Consider the following 24,582-nt stretch of genomic DNA (forward strand, 5'->3'; position numbering starts at 1 on the left):
CGCGCGTTATTGAACACGTATTCTCAGTGTTATTTTTTTATGCATTTCTAGATACTGCGATATTATAACCACCAGCTGAAATACAAAGCTTATGCATTTTCAAAGCAGTGTGAAGCTTTGTCAGAGAGAGAGGGTTACATTTACACGCTCTTATTCTGATTTGAGTTTGACATTAATGTTTTCAAACAACAAACAAAAACAAATCCCCTGTACCTATCCACAGTGCTTACTGGAGTCTGCGTTCTTTTAACATCATGGTATGAATAAAGACACAACCGGTCTAATCATCTGCGTCCCCTTTTTGACATCATCTAGCCTATTTGTTTCCTCGAGCCAATTTTAATCCTGGATATAATGATGAATCTTTTTTATGCTTTATGGATTTTACTTGCAGTAAAACACAACATATGTGCTCAAACTGTGTTTAGTAATAGGTGATGATAAAGCAGTGTGAAATTCTAGCAGAGGTGAAAGCAGAGACGGAGCAGGCACATGAGCGCTTTGAGCCCATCTCTGTGATAGTCAGCCTGCTATCACTCACTGACCGCCAGCAGTCCTATTTGCCAACAAAATGGGTTGTCATTCACTGTCCCCTTCTGGTGCAAGGAGCCTCCCTCATCTCTGCTACTGCTGCAATGTCCAGTCTTGGATATGCAGCATGAATGGTCGATGCTGTTTCTGTAAAACTTCAAAATTGCATTATTATTATTATTATAACCATTATCATTGGATTTCCTTTACTTTAAAAATAGTTAAAGAGATAATTGCTCTTCTCTGCATATCAAAATATTAAACTCTGACATGTTAATTTGGGGGGGCGCTCTAAAACACAGCCCATCCCCGGATAAGACTTCAGTCATGAACCACACAACAGGGAACATATAACCCCCACTCTTTAAGTTCCCTGTCCCTGAAAAACTGCACTGTATATTTTAATTTTAAAAAAAAGTTTGGCATCTCAACAAGTGATCTAAGGTTGAATGACGTTATTGAAAAACAGCCAAAAAACTGTTGATACTGGGAATTCTTGAAGGCTTTGCACCTTCATATGTTTTATACTGAAATGTTGTTTCTACCCATGAAAATATCAGAACTCAGTTATTAATATGAAAGATTTGTATCAACATTTCTGCGCTTGAATCAATAACTGTTCAACAAGATATTGTGTAAAAGCCCTAAGGCAATAAAACACCATTGGAACTCAAAATAATGAAATTCTTGTTGGCTTTGAAAAGCCCGATGCTGCGTATTCATTCCAGGTCAGATGCAAACAGTAGGCTTGAAAAGGTCACATTATATTAAATACACCCTTGCCGCGTTGATTGCAAGTGTCGTCTGTGCATTATCATTTTAAACTCAACTCTCTGCTCTCCTTTATTGATGCATTTAACACATGTAAAATCCCCATCACTGTCAGGGACTTTAATTCAGCCGATCACCCCTCCAAGCTCACCAAACCTTACTTTGAACCCATGCCACTATCTCTGTTTAAGACATGTTGCATTCTCCAAAATCTCATGGTTGTTGTTTTAACACATTTTGACCTCTTCTTATTCTTGATTTTTAAGTTAAATGTTCAGATGACTTAAATTTGTTAGTTCAGGTTAATAACCCTGGGAGGTCTATATCATGACTGCCAACCACAGCCACAACTGTCGGATAAAAGCAAAATATACTTTTTGGATTTTTTTTAAATGGGTGAGTTAGAATCATTATTAGTTGTGCCCTGTTTGTCAAGATTTGGAAGAAAAAAAAAGGGTTAGTAACAAAGCAAGCACTTTGTGACTGTGGAGAGGAAGAACTACCTTTTAACAGGAAAAGGCGTCCGTACACTACAGGGGCAAAGAAGCAGAATTGAGGGTCATATGTCAACACAGAATTAATTCTACTAAACAGTTTAACTACAAAAGAAACAAAATGGTTGTTTAGACCTTCCAAACACTGACTGTGTTTTTCTTTTGGTTTTGTCATTGAAAGACAAGTACGTGTTTATGCGACTGTGCCAACAAATCCTCCCAACGGGTGCCACAAAACTCAGCCGAGAGCCAAGTGTGTGATCCTTTGTAAGCATATGTATTTCTGAGACAGCGCCAGGTCTGAGAAGTCTTGTCGCACCCCCTCCCAGGTAGCGATATTAGCGGTCAGCTGTTTCTTCTTCGTGGGAAAGAGAGCAGATAACAGAAATAGACTCAACAGTAGTGCCCTGGCAGGCATGGCTGGCTCCGAGCCACAGGGATGAGACAAGGCAGCAACACAACGCAGGCCTTTTCAGAAGCATTCATGCATGTTTTTTTTAGCCTACATGTCTCCCTTTGTTTCTGCATTTTACAGTCTCCTGCAGCTTTGGAAAATAACCACACTGTCGACTTGTTCCCCTTCCCTAGTTCTTCGCATCCACTGATCGCTGTCTTTTCAAACAAAGCTGCAGTGTCCAAGGGTGTGTGTTCTATCAGAGAAGCTCATATCTGAATTTGTGACATCAGAGGGATAAAGAGGAAATAGTGAGTCGAGGGGAACAGAGGGAGCCATTGAGAGGGGAGATGAATAGATGGGTGACGAGGAGACAGTCTGTGGGACGATAGAAGATGCATTAAAGGCGAGCTAGAGACAGAGAGCTGTGTGACGTAGACACACTGTGCCTTTCTGCTGCCTCGGAGCTCCACAGATCACTTTTTGTGTGACACCCATTGCGTTTTGGAGTAAATACACAGCAATCAGTCAGCAATGACAGGCTAGTCACACAGGCGCTTTAAAGGTGAAACATGTCAGCATCCAATGTCCTGAAAGTTTCTAATGGCTTCTCAACAGTACTGTGGGGAGGATATCTTTGCTTGGAGTGACTTAGAGGTTGACCAGATCCTGCAAAACCATTGGTTCCCCTAATTAGGGACAAAATGAGGAGCTTGGGAAGGAGCTTAATGAGCCTTGGCCAATGTGTATGTGTGTGCGCGTGCAAGTGTGAGAGTGAAGGGGGAACTGGCTGACAACCATATAACCGCCACACTGACTTAACACAACATGTGAAGCAGGGCTTATGAAAATAGTTGGCTGACTTAGAGGTAGGTGTAGCTGTAGCTTGGAGGTCATGGCAGTGTGCTTTTTGGTCTGATGATTAGTTCGAGGCCAAATGCTGGCACTGACACCTTTTTCAGACACAAAGTTTTTTTTGTACATGATTCCTGACAAAAACAAGCACACTAAATAAAAACTTAGAGCAGGCATATACTCAGTGCATGACTTTTGACAAGCAGTGGGTATGCAGTCACAGACTCCGTTTAATGTGGTGGGGTCTGTGACTGTTCTAAGGGAGATAATCACCTTCCTTTTTGCACCTAAATTTAGCACCAAAATATAAATTGGATATAAACCATAAAAAGACGCTGTAAAAATATTATTTTGATAGATATTTGCACTGTTTCTGCAAAGCTTCAACTAGTGATGTATTGAAATGATGAGAGGTAAACAAAACAACAGCATGGTTTGTGATGGGAATCGAGAACCGCTTCTTACAGAAAACCAGTAGTCCAATTCCTTGGAATTGTCAGCCTGTCTGCCTATCGATCCTGCTTATTGGTTCTTGCACTCGTGCTGCAACTGGCTGATTTCAGTTCACGTTTCACAGGGAAAAAAAGTGACAGTTTAAAGTGTGGATATGGACATTTATTTTTTTAACTGCAGAACACAAACAACCACATTATGCTGCTAACCCAACTTTGGTTCTTTGCACAGGCAGCATGCTAATCCTAAGCTAGCCAAGAACCCAGAGTGAAAGCGGAGTGCATGCTGACCCAAGCAGCCAGACCCTGAACTTTAACAGGTAACAATCCTGTTGAAGCAGTCTCCTGCTACAGCCTCTATTCGTGTGTCTAAAGCAGAATCACTGTGGCGATCACTTTTTTATGCTGGTTTTGTTTCACATTTGTGTCTGTGGTCATAATTGTTGCTGCTGTGCAAAGTGTTGTAACATCACAGACTGTCAGACTGTGTGATTGGATATTGTTTTCAGGGGAGAAAAGTCCTGCTTTTTAAGTGATGAGTGTTTATGCACTGTACCCCTGTTTATTTCTCTGCTCATTTACAGACAGAATGACAGCCATCTTTAAAGCAAAGGCAACGTGTCGTAATCACTTAATCATTCCTGTGCTGAGGTGTAAAAGGAAGGTAAGGTATCTGTTGTCTGTAAACAAGTGTCTGAAGAACAGAGGAGCAAAACTGAACTTAACTAAACTTCACTCTGTATACCACGAAGGTCAGCATCGTGCACTGGTCACCAAATTTGTAGATTTCCTGAGTTTTTTTAAAAGTGCGTGTTGAAATGACACAATGATACTACTAATATTAGTGATATTATTAGCATTATGATTACTACTACTAACAATAATAATATTAGGAGGAATACTATGCCCAGTCAAGGGCAAATGGCAGATACCTAAACTCCAATAACCAGAGAGGATAAGCAATGAACTAAAGTGAGAAGAAAACAGCATCGTACTGGTACCGCAGACTTAAAGGCGGTCAGTGGTATAATTAAGTCTTTGGTTAGGAAAGCATGTTTTGTAGTACTGGTTTATTGATTTATCCAAGGCACTTGACACTGCTCACCATTCCAAAGAAAGAAGGCTTCAGAGTATTGAGCTATCTGAATAAGCAACAACATGATTTTACCACTGCCTTTCACGCTGAGGATAGTGTTGTTGAAACAGATTAAGGGCACCTGAGGCTTCAGTCTAAGTGAAACACAAAGCTGACTGTCCTGGTGTTCTTTATTTTTAGATCATTAGTTATATAATTGATGGGGAGAGACTCACGACTATGGAAGACACCAACAAAATTGATGAGGACTTTCTGAGTAAACTGTGAATTCTTTTTTGTGCGTAAATCCAACCAAACAAACGCAAAATTAATTAAGTGAAAATGAAATGTAAATAAAAAAACCCCCTCACTTTTGCAGAATCAGAACTTGAAGACCTGGAGACCGATTAGGTTAGGCAACTGAAACGATGAACTGTATTTAAGTGAAATAAAACACAACCACAGGGACCTGTACGTGGTTCGATTTATTTTATTGGGAATGTTAATGATGACATGATTATACACTGCACATCCTCTGTAATTGGAGGCACTTCCTCAGTTGCTACAGTTAGACAAGAACAAGTTCAGTCTGTCCTTGAATCCAGTCAAAAGAAACTAAGTGCAGCTCTCAGGATATACAAAAGGCTGAATAACTGGTAGATTTTAACATTGCAAGCCAAACCAGCTGCTGCTGCATGCTTTCTTAAACACTTAAAAATTCAAATGAACTTGCATTAAAGCAACTGGACTACTTTTTAGGTTTTTTTGAAGATGTTTCCCCTCTCATCCAAACACATTAAAAACACATTTTTTCACAGGGTTAAATCTTCAGGTGCATTTTGAAAAAGTGCCACGCAGATTCAACACTGGTAGCAAATGTTTAACACAGCACTGCCACTAATATACACTCGTTGGACATCTCTTTATATGCAGTAATAGGTTCACCCCCTACCAGTTATTTACAAGGCCATGCTGGAGTTGTCTAATTATGTGTCTGTTTCAGTCTATGCTTTCAGTGTGATTTAAGATTAAAATACTTCTCTTATCTTTCAGACCAGAACAGTTTTGGGTTGTTGTTGTTTTTCAGATAATGCTGAGCTACATGGTAGCATTCTGTCCTGTCAGTGTTTGTTCTTCTTGCTTCCTTTGGCAGGCCTCTCCTTTAAATGAGTTCTGGAATCTTAGTAGACTTTTTCCATTTTTAGGCTTCATGCTCTTTAAACATTTAGGCAGCTCTCTGGAAAAGGTGTAGCCTTGAGGTGACTTTCAGTGTCTCTGTCCTAAAGGACATGCTGCTCATGAATATAGGAGCTGTTTTACAAAGATGGGCAGTTTTTTTCATACACTGGGGGTAAAGTCAGACCAGTGCTATTTCCTAGACCTTGTTTGTTTAAGGCATTAAAATGATTCAATTTGACTTCTGGTTAGCAGCCCATATTGGTGGAACCCTTGTGTAGTAGCAGTTACAGTATGTTGGATCTGCACTGCATGGCTGTGAGCTAAGGTCTTCAATTAGCACGATTCTCTTGGTTGATTGCTATTTTTATCTTCATGTTAGCAAGTGTGTAAGAGAAGCAGAGGAAACACCTTCACACCTCAGTCTGCTTCTTGGAAAACCCGTGATGACAAAAAGACCCAGCAGACTCTGTTTAACACACACACACACACACACACACACACACACACACACACACACACACACACACACACACACACACACACACACACACACAGATAGTGTAAAAATAAAAAAATATTAATATTAAAGGCTTAGCATGAGAGTTTTTTCTGTTTAGTCATTTCAGGTCAGAGCTGCTTGATAACTTGTGTTAAAGCCATAATTTTTTCTGAATTTCTATGTTTAAGTATGCTAATGAGGTATTATCCAAGTGTGCAAATGTGTGTGTTCTGGAGCAGAAATATTAACATTACTCAGGTTCAATTTTATTCTTGACATTAGAATCATAAAAATGATAAATACTGTCAACAAGTCATGCCTTTAGGTACATGTTCTGTAAATCAGACTGAATAGTACACCCACTCTGTAAAAACACACACAGGAATAAAAATGCAATTTCTGGAAGTAAGTGTTGCTGAATTGAAGATTCTGTAGATTTTTACTAAAAAGAAAAAAAAGAATTTGGTGATATCACAGTTGATTTCTCACATAAAAAGAGTTATTTTATAATATTTTTAAATATGCAAATTAGAAATGATTAAATGGCTGCGTAGTTACTAATTTGCACAAATATCCAAGAAATATATTAAGGTAAATTTGTATTTTGGACATTTTATTTCCACTAATTAAAAAAAAGAACAAAAAACAAACAGATGCCTTAAATAGGCAACACAAAACATCATAATGGACCAATGGAGAAAGTGGACTTTGGACATACTGAGATTTTTACCCAACTGCATCATGCAAAAAATGTAGCATCCCACATGTGAAAAGTAAGTACAACAATGGGACATGCTTTTTGTGTGTCACAGTTTGATTAAAACTGAATTTTCAGCTGCTCAGACATTAAGCTGGGGTTTGAATATTATTTTATAATGTGAGGCTTCTGTTTGCACTCTGAGACTTTGGAACGTTGTGAAATCAGAACATCGGTTTCTTCAATATTTCTCTGTTTTTATCAACCTTATTTCTTTGGTTTAACCTCTTGGGTAGTCGGGAATTCAGACATATGTGGCTCATTCTTAAAATGTCTGTTTTCAGTGTTTTAATCAATGCGTGCCTTTTTTCATTCAACAGGAAATCACAAAAATGTGAAAAAAAGCTTCTGGCAAAAATCTGCAGGTATTAGCTGAATGTTCAAAGGCTTCATTATAACTGAACAGACCAAGCTTTCAAAAGAAGCCCAACTTATCTTCACGACCACGGCATCTCTTTCCCTCTGTCGTGCTGCGAGTTAAAGAAATGCCACAGAAATGAGCCACATGCACGTAGGCCTGTTCATGGCATTTCCCCCCCACGCACATACTGCACACAGACACCTTGCTTGTGAATTCACAGATGGTTCACTCTGCTTCCTCCACAGATTTCTCAGCAGTAGTGTGACCCTCCTATTGGCTAAAAATATGAGTTCTTATCAACACATTATGCTGCAATTTCTGCACTTTCCAAACTCCTGGCACTTCATTAATTAATTCATTAAATAATCATAGCTCCATGCGTAGTCTCAGAAGCATTTTCATAAGTGTTTTGTTTTATAAATCACCTCTCTGGCTCATTTTGTATAGCCACATATGAAATAATGATCATATGTCTGCACATATGCGTGTGTCTGATGTCTGTTTGCTTAAATGCAGACAGCTCTGCTGACCTTTTTCAGCATATTTCAAGAAAACAGGCACAGGTAGTTTCACAGCATGGGATGAAATGATCTTTTCTTCATCCTTTGTGATGAGACAGAGGGAAATCTTTGATCTGGAGTGGCTAGATAATCATCCGTAGCTAAGCCCTGATTTCCATCTCTATTCAACTCTCCCCTGGAAGCTCCACAAGCAGCCATCAACACTGGAACTAATCAGGGTTATTACCACTCTCCCCACTGAACGGCACACTTCTCCAGATGTAGGATCAGCTACGCAGCACTGAATAGCAGCGCTATTGTTTTTCATGTTGATGCTGTACAGCGCATTGGCTATTTGCTGAACAGTCAGGCCGATAAGAAAACAAACAAAGAGGTAGACGATTTCTAAAATATGTTCTTCCTACCTTGTTTGAACGTTTATATTTCTATTTAAAACATCTGACATCTGATCCGAGAGTTCATTGTAGAGTAGTTTTACCTTCAGTGAAGATTTGCTCTGTTTTAAAACCTCCTTGAAGTCGAACTTTAAGGTCTGACCTCGAGTGATGGTTCTCCTTTTCTTTGTAGCTCGTGCCAGTATTATTTGTGTTTAGGGGTAAGGAATCCTAACAAACCGAGAGGAAAGGATGGCTTCCAAAGTGTAATTTAGATGTGAACTAATGTAAGGATATTTAGCAAGAGTCCACAGCATCAAAGTAGGCAAATTCAATTGCTTGATTGCTTAAGGCAGCTCACAAGTTTCAAGTTGGATTCAATTTACTCAGGTCTCTTCGACGAGTCCTCGTGATCAAAGGGTTTTACATAAAGGATGATCAGAGAGTGTCCCAGCTCATGTGTGGGATATGTTAGTGTATGCTTAAAGTCAGCTCTCGTGTTAGAAAAATATCATCTTTACATTTGTGTCCACCTCTCATATCTAAAGCTTTAGATTTACACTAGATTTAGGCTCCTGTTTTGTGATGTCATTTCATGTGAATCTTGTTCATTTAATCAATGTTAATAGTTTAATACAATAAAATGATACCCCAGCTATCCCACTCTATTCTGACCAAACTATGCCATCCTCGTGGAGTCTATTTCTGACAAAGGCCCAGCATCCTTTAGCCCAGAACTACAATGTATGAAAAGATTTTGGAAAATTAGAAACATATGTGTTAACGTATATGAAATTATCCATGCATTTAATATTTATTGTATCTTTTTAAAATATCTTAAGAATAAATCTATAGAGAATAGGCATTTCTATTAGTTTGACTTTTCTCTAATTTTACCATTTTTTGTCAATAATTTAAAAAGATGCTTTAAAAAACTCTGTGAAATTATAGTAATTATTTGGACAGTGTATTAATTCATGTAAATGCTGTACTCTTTTTTATGGTGAAAACAATTAAATACATTTATGTAAAATCATAGAAACTATATTTACTGATATCTTTTTCTCATTGCATCAAAATTCACATATTTATATATACAGTTTTAACTAATATTGTGAAATTACATTTTTTTTTTTTTTTTACCTTTTTTGTTTTGTTTTACAGCGCAGGAAAAGTGCACAAGTTCTCCTAGCATACATTTAGAGGTCATCTGGCAGCAATTTGTCATCTTTGGAAACTTTTTTGTCTTTTCCAAAATGGAAAACATGTGGCCTTAAAGCGCTGACTTTCCAATCTGCCATTGTCAGCTGTGCTGTACAACAGCTCTGCTGAAGTGAAGCATTTATTTGTGACCCCTCCACGTTTCACCTCATTACATCTACGATGTTGTTTTACTGCACTTACACGATGCTGCAGTTGGATACTGAGCTCGGCATATTTTGTCGACTTGAGCACTTGTTAATTTGCTGTTATGCCCCTTCATGTGGAGCTAACAGTGGGCTAAGAAAGACAATTAAGAAAACAGGCTAGATCCGTTTGAAAGAGCGCAGAATAACTGACATTTCTTATTTCACATTTTGTATTTACTTATTTTCCCTTATTTAATTTCTTATAAATCAATTTGTCCTTTTCCCCCACAAATTTTTTTTTGTACAAATATCTCATTTTCTTTGCTCTCCTCTCTTTGTCTTCTTAAATTTCTCTTCTCCTTTGTCTTACTTCTTTTTTTCCCTCTTCCCCATTTTTTTCTTAGATCTATAGTGCTTGATTTAGCTCTCCTCCTTTTTCATCATCTCCCTCTTCAACCTCACAAGTTTTCTCTTCTCAAATTTTGATCATCTGTGCTCTTTTCTTCTGAGAGCCATTGCTCTTAATGCTGCTTTCTCGTCCTCCCTTGCCCTTTCATCTTTTTCCAGCTCTTCTTCTCTCCCCTCCTCTCCTCTCCCCTCCTCTCCTCTCCTCTCCTCTCCTCTCTGTGTGATGGATGGCGTGGGTCAGCATGTATCCTCTGACAGTGATAGCCTCTGTCAACTGTTCAGTGTCTGTGGCCCTCAGTGTTTTCCCTCTTTCCCTCCACAACTTTATCGTAGGTCTTTTCAGGTCATTGACTTAAGAGAAGTGGAAGAAGAGTGTTATTTGCTACTGTCTCACTTCCGTCCCGAAGAAACGGGAGATTTAATCCTGAGGGATGGTACAGCCAGTGGCTATAGACTCGGCTTCTGTTACAGTAAAAGCTGCTCGCTGCAGCTCTTTCCTGTTTTCCCTGAACAATTCACATTAACTCCAGTGCGTCCAACGAGACCACAGTCTTTCAGAAAAAATGCAAATTTGAGAAAAAACTGGTAAGATTGTTTTAAAATAAACCCAGGCAATTTGTGAAATTACGCTTGTAGAGATATTGAAAGGTTTCATAAGGTTAACTTTAAGTACCAACACCAGAAATATTAAATCTACTCTATTTATTTTGTTGGCTTAAAATAAGGAATACAGAGATTAAATCTAAATAAATAAAATTTAGTAACACTTAGGGATGGGTATTGATAAGATTTTAACGATTCCGATTCCATTTTCGATTCTGTTTAACGATTCGATTCCTTATCGATTCTCTTATCGATTCTTTTTTTTTTAAAAAGGAGAACACTAAAGTCGATTAGCTTAGAACTGTGTTTTATATCTTCTCTTTGAACAAGATAGAAATTTAGGAGTAACATGGCCTTACAAACCCAACAGTGAGATCTTAAGAGATCCAGCCTACGGCTCTTCAATGGGGTGTCACAGGGTCCCCAGGAAAAAAAATGTATATGTAAAATAATAAAATAAATATTCTTCTGTAGCAATAACAAAGTTTAACATAAATTATTCTGTAGCAATTACACAAGAATATCCAGTAATGTCCTGCCTACAATTAAACACATTCACTTACCAAAGTGAAATCGGGGGCATCTGCTGTGGCAAATGGGTGCAAACCTTTGACCACAAACTTAGTCACTGCTCGGTGGCATTCGTCTATCCTGGCCTGAAAGGAGACGCTAACGGTAGACTGCAGCGAGAACTGCCAGCATCTGAGCCAGCCAGACTCTGTCTGTCTCATCATGGTCACTAAATGCAACGCACAGTAATAGCAGGTTTTGTAATAAGGTAAATCGCGCTAACATAATATGCAATGCTAATTGATTAGTTACCTGCAGTATTAACGGGAGAGGACGTGGAAACGCTACCGCTGCTGCTGGGTTGAGCGTCGCTAGTCCGGAGCGGATCAAAAACACGACATTCGTTGAAAGCAATCGCGTGTTTTTTGAGCAAATGCTTTTGCATGTTCGTAGTGTTTCCTCCCTCTGATGAAATCTCTACTTTGCAAGTATTGCACGTTGCCCTGTTGTCATCCTTTATCATAAAGTGTAACCAAACTTTTGAGCGTTTGTGCCGCTCAGGCGCCGTGTTTCCTACTGGGTAAAAGACGCTACTCAACGTGATGACGTCATTCGGGGCGACTGGAATCGATAAGGGAATCGTTTTTAAAAGTGGCAAACGATTCCAAGGAATTGAAACAGTGGGAACCGGTTCTCAACAAGAACCGGTTTTCGATACCCATCCCTAGTAACACTGGCAACCTATAAAATACAAAATAATTGTTAAAGAGTAAGTTCACCACGGCTGCAAATGTGAACAATTGTAAGAACCAGAAAATGTGTAATTTCATTTTACTTCAACAAAAATACGTAAAATCAAGTACACAGCGTTGTCAAACTGAACAGCTAACATCTTTCTCCCAGTATACCCAGTCTCTCTCCGCCGCACATGTCCAAACCAGCTCAGTCTCTCCTACTTTAGCCCTTAACCATCCAACCTGAGCTGCCCCTCTGATATACTCCCTACTAATCCTGTCCATAATAGTGGCTGTCAGCAATGGAGCCAAAAGGTCACCCTGACTCTTCTTAACCGTCTTGCCTGTCTTGCCTGTAGATATGAGGCCAGATGCTTTCAGGTTTAGGGCATGTGGTGACTGTGAAAATGAAAAAATAGTGATGAAAATAGTATGTGTATGTATATGATTTTGTTACAGCTAGTCTAATGTTGCTGATGTTTGATGCAACATTTTTTAAGAGAATTTTCTCAGAGCCATCTGCCATTTGACGTGAGGTTAATGAGAGCAGGCTTAAAACCAAAACAATCAACAAAAAGTAACTGTTAAAGCTCTTATAGAGTTATTGTTTTGTGCCCTGCAACACTTCACACAGTTTTCAGTTTTCCTTTAGCACGTGTAAAACTGGCGGTCTTAGCTGTTGTCATGTTCAGTGACTAGTTAGGCACTGTGTTTTAATAACCCTACACTTCAGAGGGATGTGATTTAGATAATCTGTAAATAAAAATCTCAGATCCAACAGTCCTAAGTTAAAGGCTCTCTGCATAAATATCTGTAAAACTGTTGATGGCACCTGCAAGTAAAGTGCACCTGTGGTAGCTAGCATCATCCAGAACAGCTTGGTGTATTACATATTATTGTATACATATGTTATTGAGGATTCACGTGGCGTCATGATAATGAGAAAATAATTATACAAAAAACATCTCATAAACTAAATATTTTGGTTGCTAGAAACAGAAAAGACTTCATTAAAGATTCAAATTTTTTAATTGCTTTTAAATTTTTGTAACATTTAATATTATTTAGTAATATTGTATTAGCGTGCTATAATTAGTAGCTATATTTTACCATACTGGATTATCTAAAAAAGATATTAAAAGTAAAATAAAGGTCAGGTATATTAAATGTTCTTTTTATAAATATTCTCAGCAAAATACAGATACTTAGTAAAACCCAGGCCATATTTACAACGTTAGTTAGCTCACAGTTTTTTGTGTTCACTAACCAGAAGGAACCTAGCTTGGTGGTTCAATTCTAAATCCTCCGTAAATCATGCCCTGTTCCTGAACTTTGCTCATCAAAAAATAAATCAATCAGTTATCTTTGTCAACATGGAATAAGAGATAATTAGCATCGGGGGCTATATGAGATAGACTCCTTTGGGTCATGTTAGCTAGTGTGGCTGGTAGCTTTTATGCAGTGAAAGAGACACACTCAAGAAAGAAGAGAAAGAAATCAACCTTGAAATCTAAGCGTAAATTGAAAATACACATAGAAAAATGGTAGTCAACAGCGACTCCTCTGTTTCTCTGAAAGAACATCTTGGCTAAAAAACTGCTCGTGTCTGCTATTCCACTGAGAATCTGCTGAGCTATTACTTCTCTGCATGGTTCACCAGCTGCTCCTCAGTAGACAGGAGACACTCCAGAGGGTCATTTTCACTGCTCCAGAAAATTGTTGGCTGCCCACTTTTCTCCCTTGAGGACATTTACAGCTTTCAATGCCTCAGTAGCCAGGAGCATCTTTAAAGTCTTGTTTCACCTGGGATGTTACCTGTTTGAAATGTTGAGTCTAGTCAATTTGATTGGTCTATCCAATCAAATTGACTAGACTCAAACACAGCTTTTAATCTGAAGGGGTAAATATGCTGTACATTTGCATTTACAGGTGAACAATATTGAAAAGAGCCTTTTTGATCAGTGTTGTAAACAGTGTGCCTCTGATCTCAGCTACAGTAGTGACAGCTCTGTTGGCTCCCCAGAGTTTTAGACACCAACCTTCTGTGGAGCAAAATATTAAATTGCAGTCGTGAGCATGACTCCGGGTCAAAGAGAGCACAGTGTGGGCAAAAAGTGACAAAAGGCACCAAATTAAGAATCTGTTGTCCCGCTTCCCCCTTCTCTGGTGTCTAATGAAGACTGAATGTGTTGGAAGTGATTTTTGTTGTTGGCCTTTAATTTACCCTCTCCACCATCTGCCCTCTCTGGAGTCGTCTCTGAATGCTTCATCTCTGCCTGTGCTGAATGAGCAGATTATATTTTTTTTTAATGTTGATGAAGTTTGAGTTTCTGCAGCTGGCACTGTTTTCACTGTCTGTTCAGCCACTGCTCATGCTAACTACCCAAGTCTTTCATTTCTGCCAAAGAAATGGGAAACAACATGCCTCACTTGCTGCACACTCAATGATTTTTCTTGGTGAAAGAACCATTTTCAGAACACCAAATGTTAAAAGTTTTATGAGCTAGCTATACTTTCCATCAGCATAAGAGCAGCAAAACAGACTCTAATTTCAATGAAAATACCACAGCCCATTACTTTAATGTAGGGTCACGTAGCAGAAATAACATGCAGACCAAAATAAGGGTTTTGTAAAAACGGAGAAACTGAAAGTTTGGGGCAGGAAACAGAGACGCAGCTCACTGTAAAAAGAAAAAAAGAAAGTGCTTTGTGAGTAAAAGAAGGGTGCAGGTAGCTGCCACAGGCTCACTATACATTGATGAAGTGGGCCTGTCAATGTGTGTAATCAGCCATGTACACCCTGGCCAGCCATCAGGGACACACAATCACAGAGTGATATAGCACACACACACACACACAGAGAGATAGAAAGCCATGCACAAATTCTCACTCAAGATCCATTAATTCACTGTAGATATTAAGCATCGGCAAGGCCTTATTACCAGCAGGGAAAAGTGCCCCAAAGCCTGTAGGAGCCCCAGGTTTGAGCTTTCTTGCTGCATAACTCGTCTATTCCCAGATTTCATAGACTTTATTCCACTCAAATATATTTACCAACTCACACAGACAGTACAAAAAGATGGCTAACCCACCAATTGGTAACCAATACTAACCACGTATTGATTGGTCTTTCCTCCTCACTGCTGTCAGACTCCACAACAAAGACTTTAACTGAACAAACACACACATCCACACATATGCAATAACACTAAGTGCAATAATCCTTTCTGGCATCGTTGTATTTTTACTCAGTTGTATATAGCATTCGTATTCTATTTTTATCTTATTGTATATTTTTATTCTATTTTATTCTACTGTATATAGTATATTATTTTATTTTATTCTATTCTGTACAGCTGTGTACTGTATTTATTCTTATTGTATTCTAATTTTTGCGTCATAACTTTTGCACTGTCCACTTCCTGCTGTGACAAAACAAATTTCCCACGTGTGGGACTAATAAAGGTTATCTTATCTTATCTTATCTTATTACTGATGTTGTGTTATGAAGTCTGAACATTTCCACAGTTACGTTTTGGTGGATCCAACTAGCATGTCAGCTATGGATGTGGCCAGTGACCATATCACGGACAGCACATAAAGCCCATAAAGTATTTACCAAGGTTACAGAGCACAGAGGCTGTCTTCCCTCCACAACATGTTCTCATCCCAAAACATAACATACCAACGCTATGTGACAACCCGTCTGTATGTTACACATATGGAAACATGAGAACTGTTTGGAATGAATCTACACATGTACATCTATTTGTACACCCTACATTTATTTTACTTTCTCATCATGAATCACTTTGGAAAGAACTATCTGATAGGGTTAAGGTTGTGGTTAGGGTTAGGGTTGGAATACACGCCTGGAACCGTGTTACCGCCGGGAGCGTCACCTTTCGCGTTCCTATGGGATGCCTCGGGACGTGACAAATCGTAGGTATGTTACACATTGGGAATGGTCTCCCCTCCAACCTCTATTTGTTTCTGGGTTGCCCCTGCTGGCCAGTGGAAAGAATGCATGTTTAAGTGCTTTCATATTGGCATCAGTTTTCAGAACCTGAAGATATGTCACTGATTTTACACTGCCTATGCCAACTCATTTTCACTTTTTAAATTTTTTTTATAAGAAATAAAATGAAATAAAAATGCCATGTGCAACTGATTTAGTACCTGTCAATGAAAGCAGCCATACCTGTAGGGGAAGAGCTAAAAAAAAAAAAACCCACGCCATATATTTGTTATGTAGGGGTAAATGATTGCATAGCTGCAAGCAATAAATATCTTTATTAATAGTGTTTAACATTTTTTCAGTAAAAGTGAGTGATATTTCAGCCAGTTGTCAGTTTCAGTGCTTCACATACTTTCTCAAGACTTGCTTGCTCCTCTGCCCAGAGGTGTCGGTGGTGTGAGCCACAGGCTTCTGCAAAATCAAATGTCAAGAAAAAAATGTCCTACTTGAAGAGTGACAAAGCCCTGGAGTATCTTTTTTAAGCAACTATCATCAAGATCAAGATTAGACTTTCACGCTCAGATATATGAGTAGAAAGAGCCAAAGGACTACAGTAAGAATTCACAATATGCTTCAGGCAGAAGATAAGTTACTATTAATAGAGGCAGACACAAACTTGTGAGATGTTAGAAGGCAACGAATCTCATACAGTGTCAAGTAAATGTCGATTTTATATGAATGCAGTCAGTGTTATATACTGAATATTAAAAGTGTGCATGACCCTGTGTGAAATGCATGTATGTTGTGGGACATGTTTGGTTAAATCAGTCAGGAGGTGCTCAGGGGGGTATGTGTGAGTTGATTATGTATATTTAGCCAATGGGTCCATATGGAAGGTTGAGAGGGTATCATAAATCCATTACTTGGGGGAGGGATGTGCTGTGTGGACTTTCTATCCCCTTCCCTCAGGAAATGATTGTGGAAAAACTCCACAAATAGTAGCTGGCATTGGGTAATTGTGCCCTAAAGGTGTGTGGTGGTATTTTATTTATTTTATTTTATTTTATTTATTTATTTACTTACTTCTGCGCTGAAGAATCACACCAACAGCCCGCAGGCGTTTAAAATGAGCGCAGCATAGACAGCGACTGCAGGGGGATAGATAGAGGCAGAAGGAAAAGAGATGACAATGACAGAAAGGAAAGCGGTGCTGAGAATCGTGTGACAGGTTTCCAGTGAAACTCAGTTGTCAGCTGGGGTGACGCTTTCATTTCAGCCTCCTAGTGGTAATTACAGGGAGGACATGTGGGGATTGAGGTGTCCTGATGTCTGCTGTTATCAACAATGAAGATGTGCAAACACAGTCACAGGGTGTCATTACCCTGTGGACACTTCTCAATTCCACTTTTAACCCCCAACTTTTAGTTTTAGTCCTCTATCAGCATCTGGGAATTGGCAATAACTGATACTCTGTAGTTCATCTTTAACTGTTAGTCTACCTTAAAAGTAAACACTACTTTGCCGTAAACATATCTGTACTTTCCTCCTTATGTTTTAAGGTGTTCTAACTCTATAACGAATCTGTGGCCCAAATGTGCCCTTCACCTGTAGACCAGTGGTCCCCAACCTTTTTTGCGTTACGGACTGGTTTATGTCCAACAATTTTTTCATGGCCTTTAAGGTGGTGTGGATAAATACAACAAAATAAAACCAGTACTGATACCACTAAAAAGAAGATTTATTCATAACACACGGGAAAAGACTCAGGGAAACCGAGTTAATGATAAAAACAATTGAAACGATAACAATAAAAAACAATAAAAAAATCTGAAAACCATAAATTTCACACCCGAGCCTCAACTCTCGCGGCTCGGTACCAAATGTCTCACAAACCAGTCCCGGTCCGTGGCCCGGGGGTTGGAGACCACTGCTGTAGACCATCTTTGACCTTGACTGGCGGTGCTGATTTGGAGTAAGTGTGGCTGCCTTACAGGTCCACGTTATGTTGCCAGTTGTTAGCAGTGTTGTGAAATCTGGCCAAATCAGGCCCAGACAGCAGTTACCATAAGCTATGAGCCGGGATATGGCAGTCTTAGCTTTAAAACACCCAAACTGGAAGAGCGGCTCCAGCATATTTTAGACACAATCAAAGTCCTTGGAACAAATAAAATAATTCTCAGAACTTTCAAACTCCAAGGTCTGTGGAGGAGGACTCAAGTTCAAGGAACATAAAACATAACACCTCTTTGGAGGTGATAGGGAATTCGTAATATGTCCATCCACCTAACTAAGCATAACCACTTCGCAGTGGGGGGTTAAGGTGGGACTGGGCTGTATCCCAACTGTCATAGGTGGCACCTATGACAGCTGTTACACCTTGTACAGCTCACCAGTTCATCACATGCTCCACACAGAGATACAAACAAAGCTATTAATACCCTGTTTATGTGCTTATGTATATATGTTTAGGTGTATATTCTAAAAGTTAAGGGCAAATATACTTTAAAGATGAAAATATAACATTATTGCATTAATTATTACATTATCAAATGTGGAAATCTGTGCTACAGTTTTTGAAATTTCTGTCCAGCTTAAATGTTTTTAAGAGACGACTGGGTAAATCAGAAAAAAACTGAAAAAGAGCAGAAATTGGTTTTTTTGCACTGACTACACTGAAAGGCAATGTGACAACACGTTTCAACTACTAATCAAATGTATGAACAAATATTTAGGATTAGTTTATTTCAAGCCAAACAGGTAACCAGTGTTACTTTTCCAGATCTGTAGCTCTATTTGTGGTGGGGAGATATCTTTTTTCAAGCAAAATGTATTATTTGTCTCATTAGAAGTGATTTCTTGTAAACCAGCATCCAATGGTCAGAGCCTGCCAAGTGCTTCACTTCAAGCTACAGCAAGATTACAAATACATCTTTCATTAAGTACTTTTTTTTAAAACCATAAAAGTGATATAAAAACTAAATAAATGTTGTCAAAAGGTCACTAGGTTTACAACAATGAGGTCAACTGAAATATGACTATCACAGCTGGGAATTAGAGGGACAAGCTGAAATACTTTTCATATTTAACAAATGCACAGCCTGTAATTACCTTGAACAAAGACACAAAGAACCTCAGACAACATGCTTGTATCTAATTTTGTAACAGCAACAGAAAATGGCTTGAATGTGACTCTACTTATATTTATATGTCAATTGATTACAGATTTTTTTTTTTTAAAGGTAGAAGCAACAGAAGATCGTCATTTTTCCTCTCAGGTAGCTTTTGTGTGGGGAGCTCTGTTAGCAGTGTTTTCTGAAACACATTTATGAATGGGTCTGAAAAGTCACTAATGATGAACAAGTGTGATGGTTATTATAACACAGATTCCATGCATTGAAATGAGATGGTAGATGTCTTTCACATGGTCCCTTCTGAGATATAGGTCATCATACTGTAGAGAAAGGTAGGGGTAAAACAGACCTTCTTGAGGGGAAAGACATTGGGAAAATAATTTAACACTGCTTAAGGTTAGGGTCAAATTTGAGACTGTAAACAATGATGAGGGTTAAAAGCCAAAAATAATGTATAGAACAGGGGTGTCCCAACTCTATTTTTATTGTGGGCTACATATAGTAAACCCTACTTTGATATTAAGTGGGCTAGATCAGTAAAAGTTACCTTTTTCTCAGTCTACAGATGTTTATTTGAACATTTAATCCTGGCGATCTTATGGAAAGAGACATGATAGATAAATAAATTCTGCTGTAGCTAATGAAAGAACTCTATCAGCATGACATTATAGGAAATAAGCAAAATTACATAAACAGTTCTGTTAGCTCATTGTCCAGACTGTCCTGTAATTATAAAACTGAAACTTTTTAATAGTACAGCATATTGTTTTTTTAGACAAGGTGTAAAAAATCACCCAGTAATTTTTATAACAGATAAAATAGTGAAAAAACAGGAACTTTTCTGTAATTTAAATTTTATGTCTTAATTATCTACTTTGGTGTGCTATGAATAACTGTGGGAGATGTCTCTACTTAAAGGAAAAGCAAGCAATAAAACTCAGTTAAAAGTCCAAAAGGAAAGGATACCCTTTCTGGCTCCTGGGCCCCTGAGCAAAAGAATATCCAATAGTAATACACCCTAGTATAAAAGCTACAGGGGTGACACACTGTTGTGGCATTGCACAGCATTTAGTTTAAGTCCCTGGGCAGTGAACTGAGCCCACAATACTTTTATAGCTGCCATATACAACAAGCTTGCTAGTTAATTAAAAAAATGCTATATAAATTCAGTTCATTTGCTTTTGCATTAACTTTAGTAGTTGCATTTTTCCTCAGACTTTAAACTATTCAAATAAAATTATCCACTTTTTTATTTATTTATTTATTTATTTATTTATTTATTTATTTATTTATTTGCCTGAAACATATAGTATATGTTTTGCTTAATTGACATTTAATGACGTATGTTGATTGCATTTAATTTTACACAAGGGGCGAATGTTGTTTCACCAGTTTTTATTTAGGAAATAAAAGTTGATGTGTCCTCTTCCCATTTCAGAAGAGGTGACAAAGGCCCAGTGTTCACTGTTAATGTGTTATAATAACTTAATTTGTCCCTTAATTATTAGGACTTAGATTAAGCAGGGCCAATGACCAATGGCAACATAGTCCCCATAAAGGTAAAATAGCCAGTCATGCACATTCCACTGTCTTTAAAGCAAACCTGCTGATTTTGATCATGCAAAGAAATGTAACAATGAAAGACTGCAGCGTCCTCACAGAATGACAGAATGAATGAAGCACACAGCTACAGATCAAATCCACCAAGTCATTTATTTCTCTGTGCATATCCACTTCGTTTGGACTCTTGCTTCCACAGGTGCCAGCTATAAATTCAGCTCCACTGATTTGTAGTACATATGGATTTTTTTCTCAGCCCTAAAGCCCCAGCCTAAAATAAGCTTTGTTTGGCAGCCTGTGCAGTTGTAAATCTGTCTGTGACATTTTGATAGTGGGTGACATACTTGTGGGAGGGGGGCGCAAATATCATTCAAATGAGACTGGATTAAAACGTGTCACTCAAAGAGTCTATTATCGACAGAACCAGCATAAGACACACAGAGCCAGTGCTGATAGGAAGCTCAGTCAGAGGAGCGAAGGAAGAAGGAGAAAAAGGAGCAGCAGGGCGGGGGGGGGGGGGGGGGGGGGGGGGGTGAAGTTTTAGGAAAAGAGAAGGGATGGGGGGGTGGGTCTGTCAGTCAGGACGTCCCTGTCAAACAGAGTGGTAAATATTTCAGCCGTCACAGCCGAGAGTAGGCAGCTGGTCCCCTTTGCATGGCAATGAGAGGAAAGGAGGCAAGCCCGTCTCAATGGAGCCCTTCAACCCTGGGAAACCTCCACACACAGAGACACACACACACACACCAGCTGAGTGGCGATCACAGGACAGTGCAAGTCTGTATTCCCTCAGTCAGAGCCTAATAATCAGACACAACAATGACACAAATATGTTCTTAGTAACCCTCTGAGGTCTAAGTCATCGTCAATGACGACCCCATCCCTACATCCAAGCCCTAATCACAAGTCTGTGTTCTAGAGAAATCCGAAAACTACTAAATGTAAATCATTTCTGATTTGTTTCCAGTGTTGGGAAGGTTACTTTTAAATGTATTCCACTACAGATTACAGATTACATGCCCCAAAATGTATTTTATAACGTATTCCGTTACGTTACTCAATGACAGTAACGTATTCTGAATACTTAGGATTACTTAACATATTATCATGCTTTTTACAACTACATGAATGTACTATTGCTGTGTGATCTATTAGTATTACTGAAGGTTACTCTCCACACCAACACCAACTAATGTTTAAATCTTAATATAAATGAGTAACAGTAGGTGGACATTAGGTAAGGGTGCACTTTTTGCAGCGATCTCGTATAGAAACTATTCGGCGCGTATATAAAACAGGTCCGCGGCTCCGAACCGTAGCAAAGGGACCTCTGGCTGATACGTCGGGTTCGTGTCGGGCTCGTAGCTGAAAACTAGCTTTACTTTGTTGTCTGGGTCAACTTTGCTAGCGAGAGACAGAGAGAGGTGTTGAAAGGCTGCTCCAACGGAGCTTATTATTTCGGAGGAAAACACGAACACAGTGTACAGTCGAGTCTTAATAGCTTACTTACAGCTGGGCTCGTCAGGCTCTCTTCTTGGCTGCAGTGGTTATTATTATATTTACATGCTTCCAGCTCCCGTTTCTGCTCGGTGACAGCTCGTACTTTTCCTTTTTCTCCCTCCCTCGCTCACAGACACATAACGGGTATGGCAGTCCATTCTCCCTGCAGCACGGACTGCACTGCCCATCAGGCTACATTCTTTAGGGCTATGCCTGTAACACTCTGCTATTGCCTTCATATTAAATCCTTTCTTGAATAATTTTAAAAAATATTTCTTCACGTCATTATGCGCAAGTAGAGGTGGCATGGGTCGTGAGATTGAGACACAGGCATTAGAGCCTCTTAATGCGTGTTTTGTTTGGGTTTCCACTGGCGTGGAATTACCAAAAATAGAGAGGACATAGCCGAACATATGAAACAGGAAAAGACCGCTGTGTAATCCATTTATTTCAACAAAGTAACTGTATTCTAAATACCACCTTTTTAAAAGGTAACGGTACACAATACAGTTACTCATATTTTGTATTTTAAATACGTAACGGCGGTACATGTACTCCGTTACTTCCCAACACTGTTTTTTTCACTTGGAATGATTGATTTATTTTAGGTTTTTTTTTTAATTTATTGTGTGTTTTTTTCTTACGAAAGACTTAGGAAAACATGAAAAAAAACATTAGGGTTGGGGATCATCACTGATGGGGATTAATCCACTGAACTACACAGGCCTGGATAACAAAAGAGGCCTAACTGGCTCTGACTTCCATCCATTCTCTTCTGATCATCCAATTCAGAGTCACGGGGGGGTGGAGCATATCGCAGCTACCACAGGGGGAGAGGCTACACCCCGGACAACTCAGCAGTGTGTTGCAGGGCTAACACAGAGAGACAGACAACCATTTACACTCATATTCACACCTATGGGCAATTTAGGATCCCAACCTTTTTGTTTTGAGGCAACAGTGTTAATCACTGCACCAGTGTGCTGGCTCTAACCTGTAGGGAATGATATCTATTTACAGATCCTTATTCTATTTATTTACAGTATAATACTTTTGTGGCCAATAGTGCTTTAGTAAAGAAAGTGAGGTCTAGTCACCTTAGACTGGATAAGCAATAACAAATTAATGGATGGATGGTTTAGGAACTTTGTCAGCAAAGACCAAGTTGAGGTTTTTCCTTTGTTAAGACCAGGCATAATGAAAGATCACCAGTTCACACAGAGCCTTGGAACTTTCTTGGTGTGAACACAGAGATGAATAGAATTTGATCAAAGATTTGTTTCTAATTTTGTTTTTTTTTCCCTTTTTATTTGTGTTGCATGTTTTAATTTAATACAGCATAAAATCTGTAGCTGTGCTACAGCTTTTATGCCAAACAATTATCAGAGTCAGATAAAATTTGGCACACAGGTCAGTAAAAGCTTATCTACAATGGCCCAGAGAGACCAACACACCGCACCATCAAATAACACATGCAGAACAAAAACAAATTAAGAAAAAGTACCAATCTTGCTAATCTTATGACACAGGCAGTGTCGTAAGACATGGTTGTGTTTTATACAAAAACTGTGTAAATAACACAAATCACAGTGGCAAAATGTTTCTGTTGGTGCAAAAAAAGGATCCACATGCCACAAGTAATGAAGCTACAAAGTCAGTGATGTTTGATAGAAAGCTAAAACTTTTATGTTTTTATATGTTCATCTGGAAACAGGTTAGTGTGTTCTGTTTGAGGCATTTTTTTTTATTAATTTCAATTTCTTTCTAAAAAATTTTAGTTGTCAAGTTGGTAGCATTTTTCTTTTCAACTTAATCTACATTGGTTGCATGATACTCAGAGGGAAATAGGGAACGACTTGCAATGGGTTCACACCGTCTTGGTTACTGTAACCATACACATTTAGGAGATACTTTGTCCGTGGGGCAGTAACTTCCAAAGTACTGCCTTCGTGCCTAACACTGGATAGCCACTTGTATTTTGGACCTCACTTTAATTCTAAAAAAAATGTGTCTTTTTAAAATTAGGTCCAAGGTTACCCATTAATGTATTTTATTTCGTATTCATACACACAAACCTTTGAACTGGAACAAGATTTCTGTTGTACTTTCTGATCTTTCTTATCATTGAACAAGATTCATTTGTCTCACATCTGCATTAGGGTGCATGTCTTTAGTCTATGAGAGGAGACTAGATAACCTGGAGATAATTCATCAGTAACTGAGGTAGAGGCCCAGGAACATTCAAACACAGTGTGGGTATAGACACAGCGAAACTGAAACTGTTGAACGAATTGAATACTTTTGATTTAATTAAGAAAATAGTAAAAACTTTTACTTCTTCTTGTTCTGTTTGGCCCCAGAAGCTTCATTCATTCTAGATCTATTTCTGAGAGTGTACATTTAGTCAAATGTTAGCTACACACATACACATGCACATCCTCCATATGCATAAAATATGGTTGAAATAATACTTGCAGTGCTATGGTGGCAGATAAATGTTGTAGGTTTGTGTAACAGAGGAAAATACAGAAAAGCAACAAACACAGTGACAAGTAAAAGGATTGAGTAA

At 38.7% G+C, this 24,582-nt stretch overlaps 1 protein-coding gene across 2 annotated transcripts in view; it reads left to right on the plus strand.

Annotated features, from left to right (window-relative positions):
• The window catches only part of LOC146658437 (adhesion G protein-coupled receptor B1-like), a 211,937-nt gene that overhangs the window by 1,117 nt on the left and 186,238 nt on the right, over positions 1 to 24,582 (plus strand). Inside the window, exons 2-3 of one of the 2 annotated variants that reach the window (XM_085422057.1) lie at positions 3,730 to 3,817; positions 4,082 to 4,161. The exons of the other annotated variant lie outside the window; for it this stretch is intronic. The gene's annotated coding sequence lies outside the window, so the exon portion shown is untranslated. The remainder of the gene's footprint in view (positions 1 to 3,729; positions 3,818 to 4,081; positions 4,162 to 24,582) is intronic. 2 annotated transcript variants of the gene reach the window in all.

Source organism: Rhamphochromis longiceps, linkage group LG11 (genome assembly GCF_057381845.1).
Source record: "Rhamphochromis longiceps isolate RC_006_pf linkage group LG11, R_longiceps_female_GT1.1, whole genome shotgun sequence".
NCBI lineage: Eukaryota > Metazoa > Chordata > Actinopteri > Cichliformes > Cichlidae > Rhamphochromis > Rhamphochromis longiceps.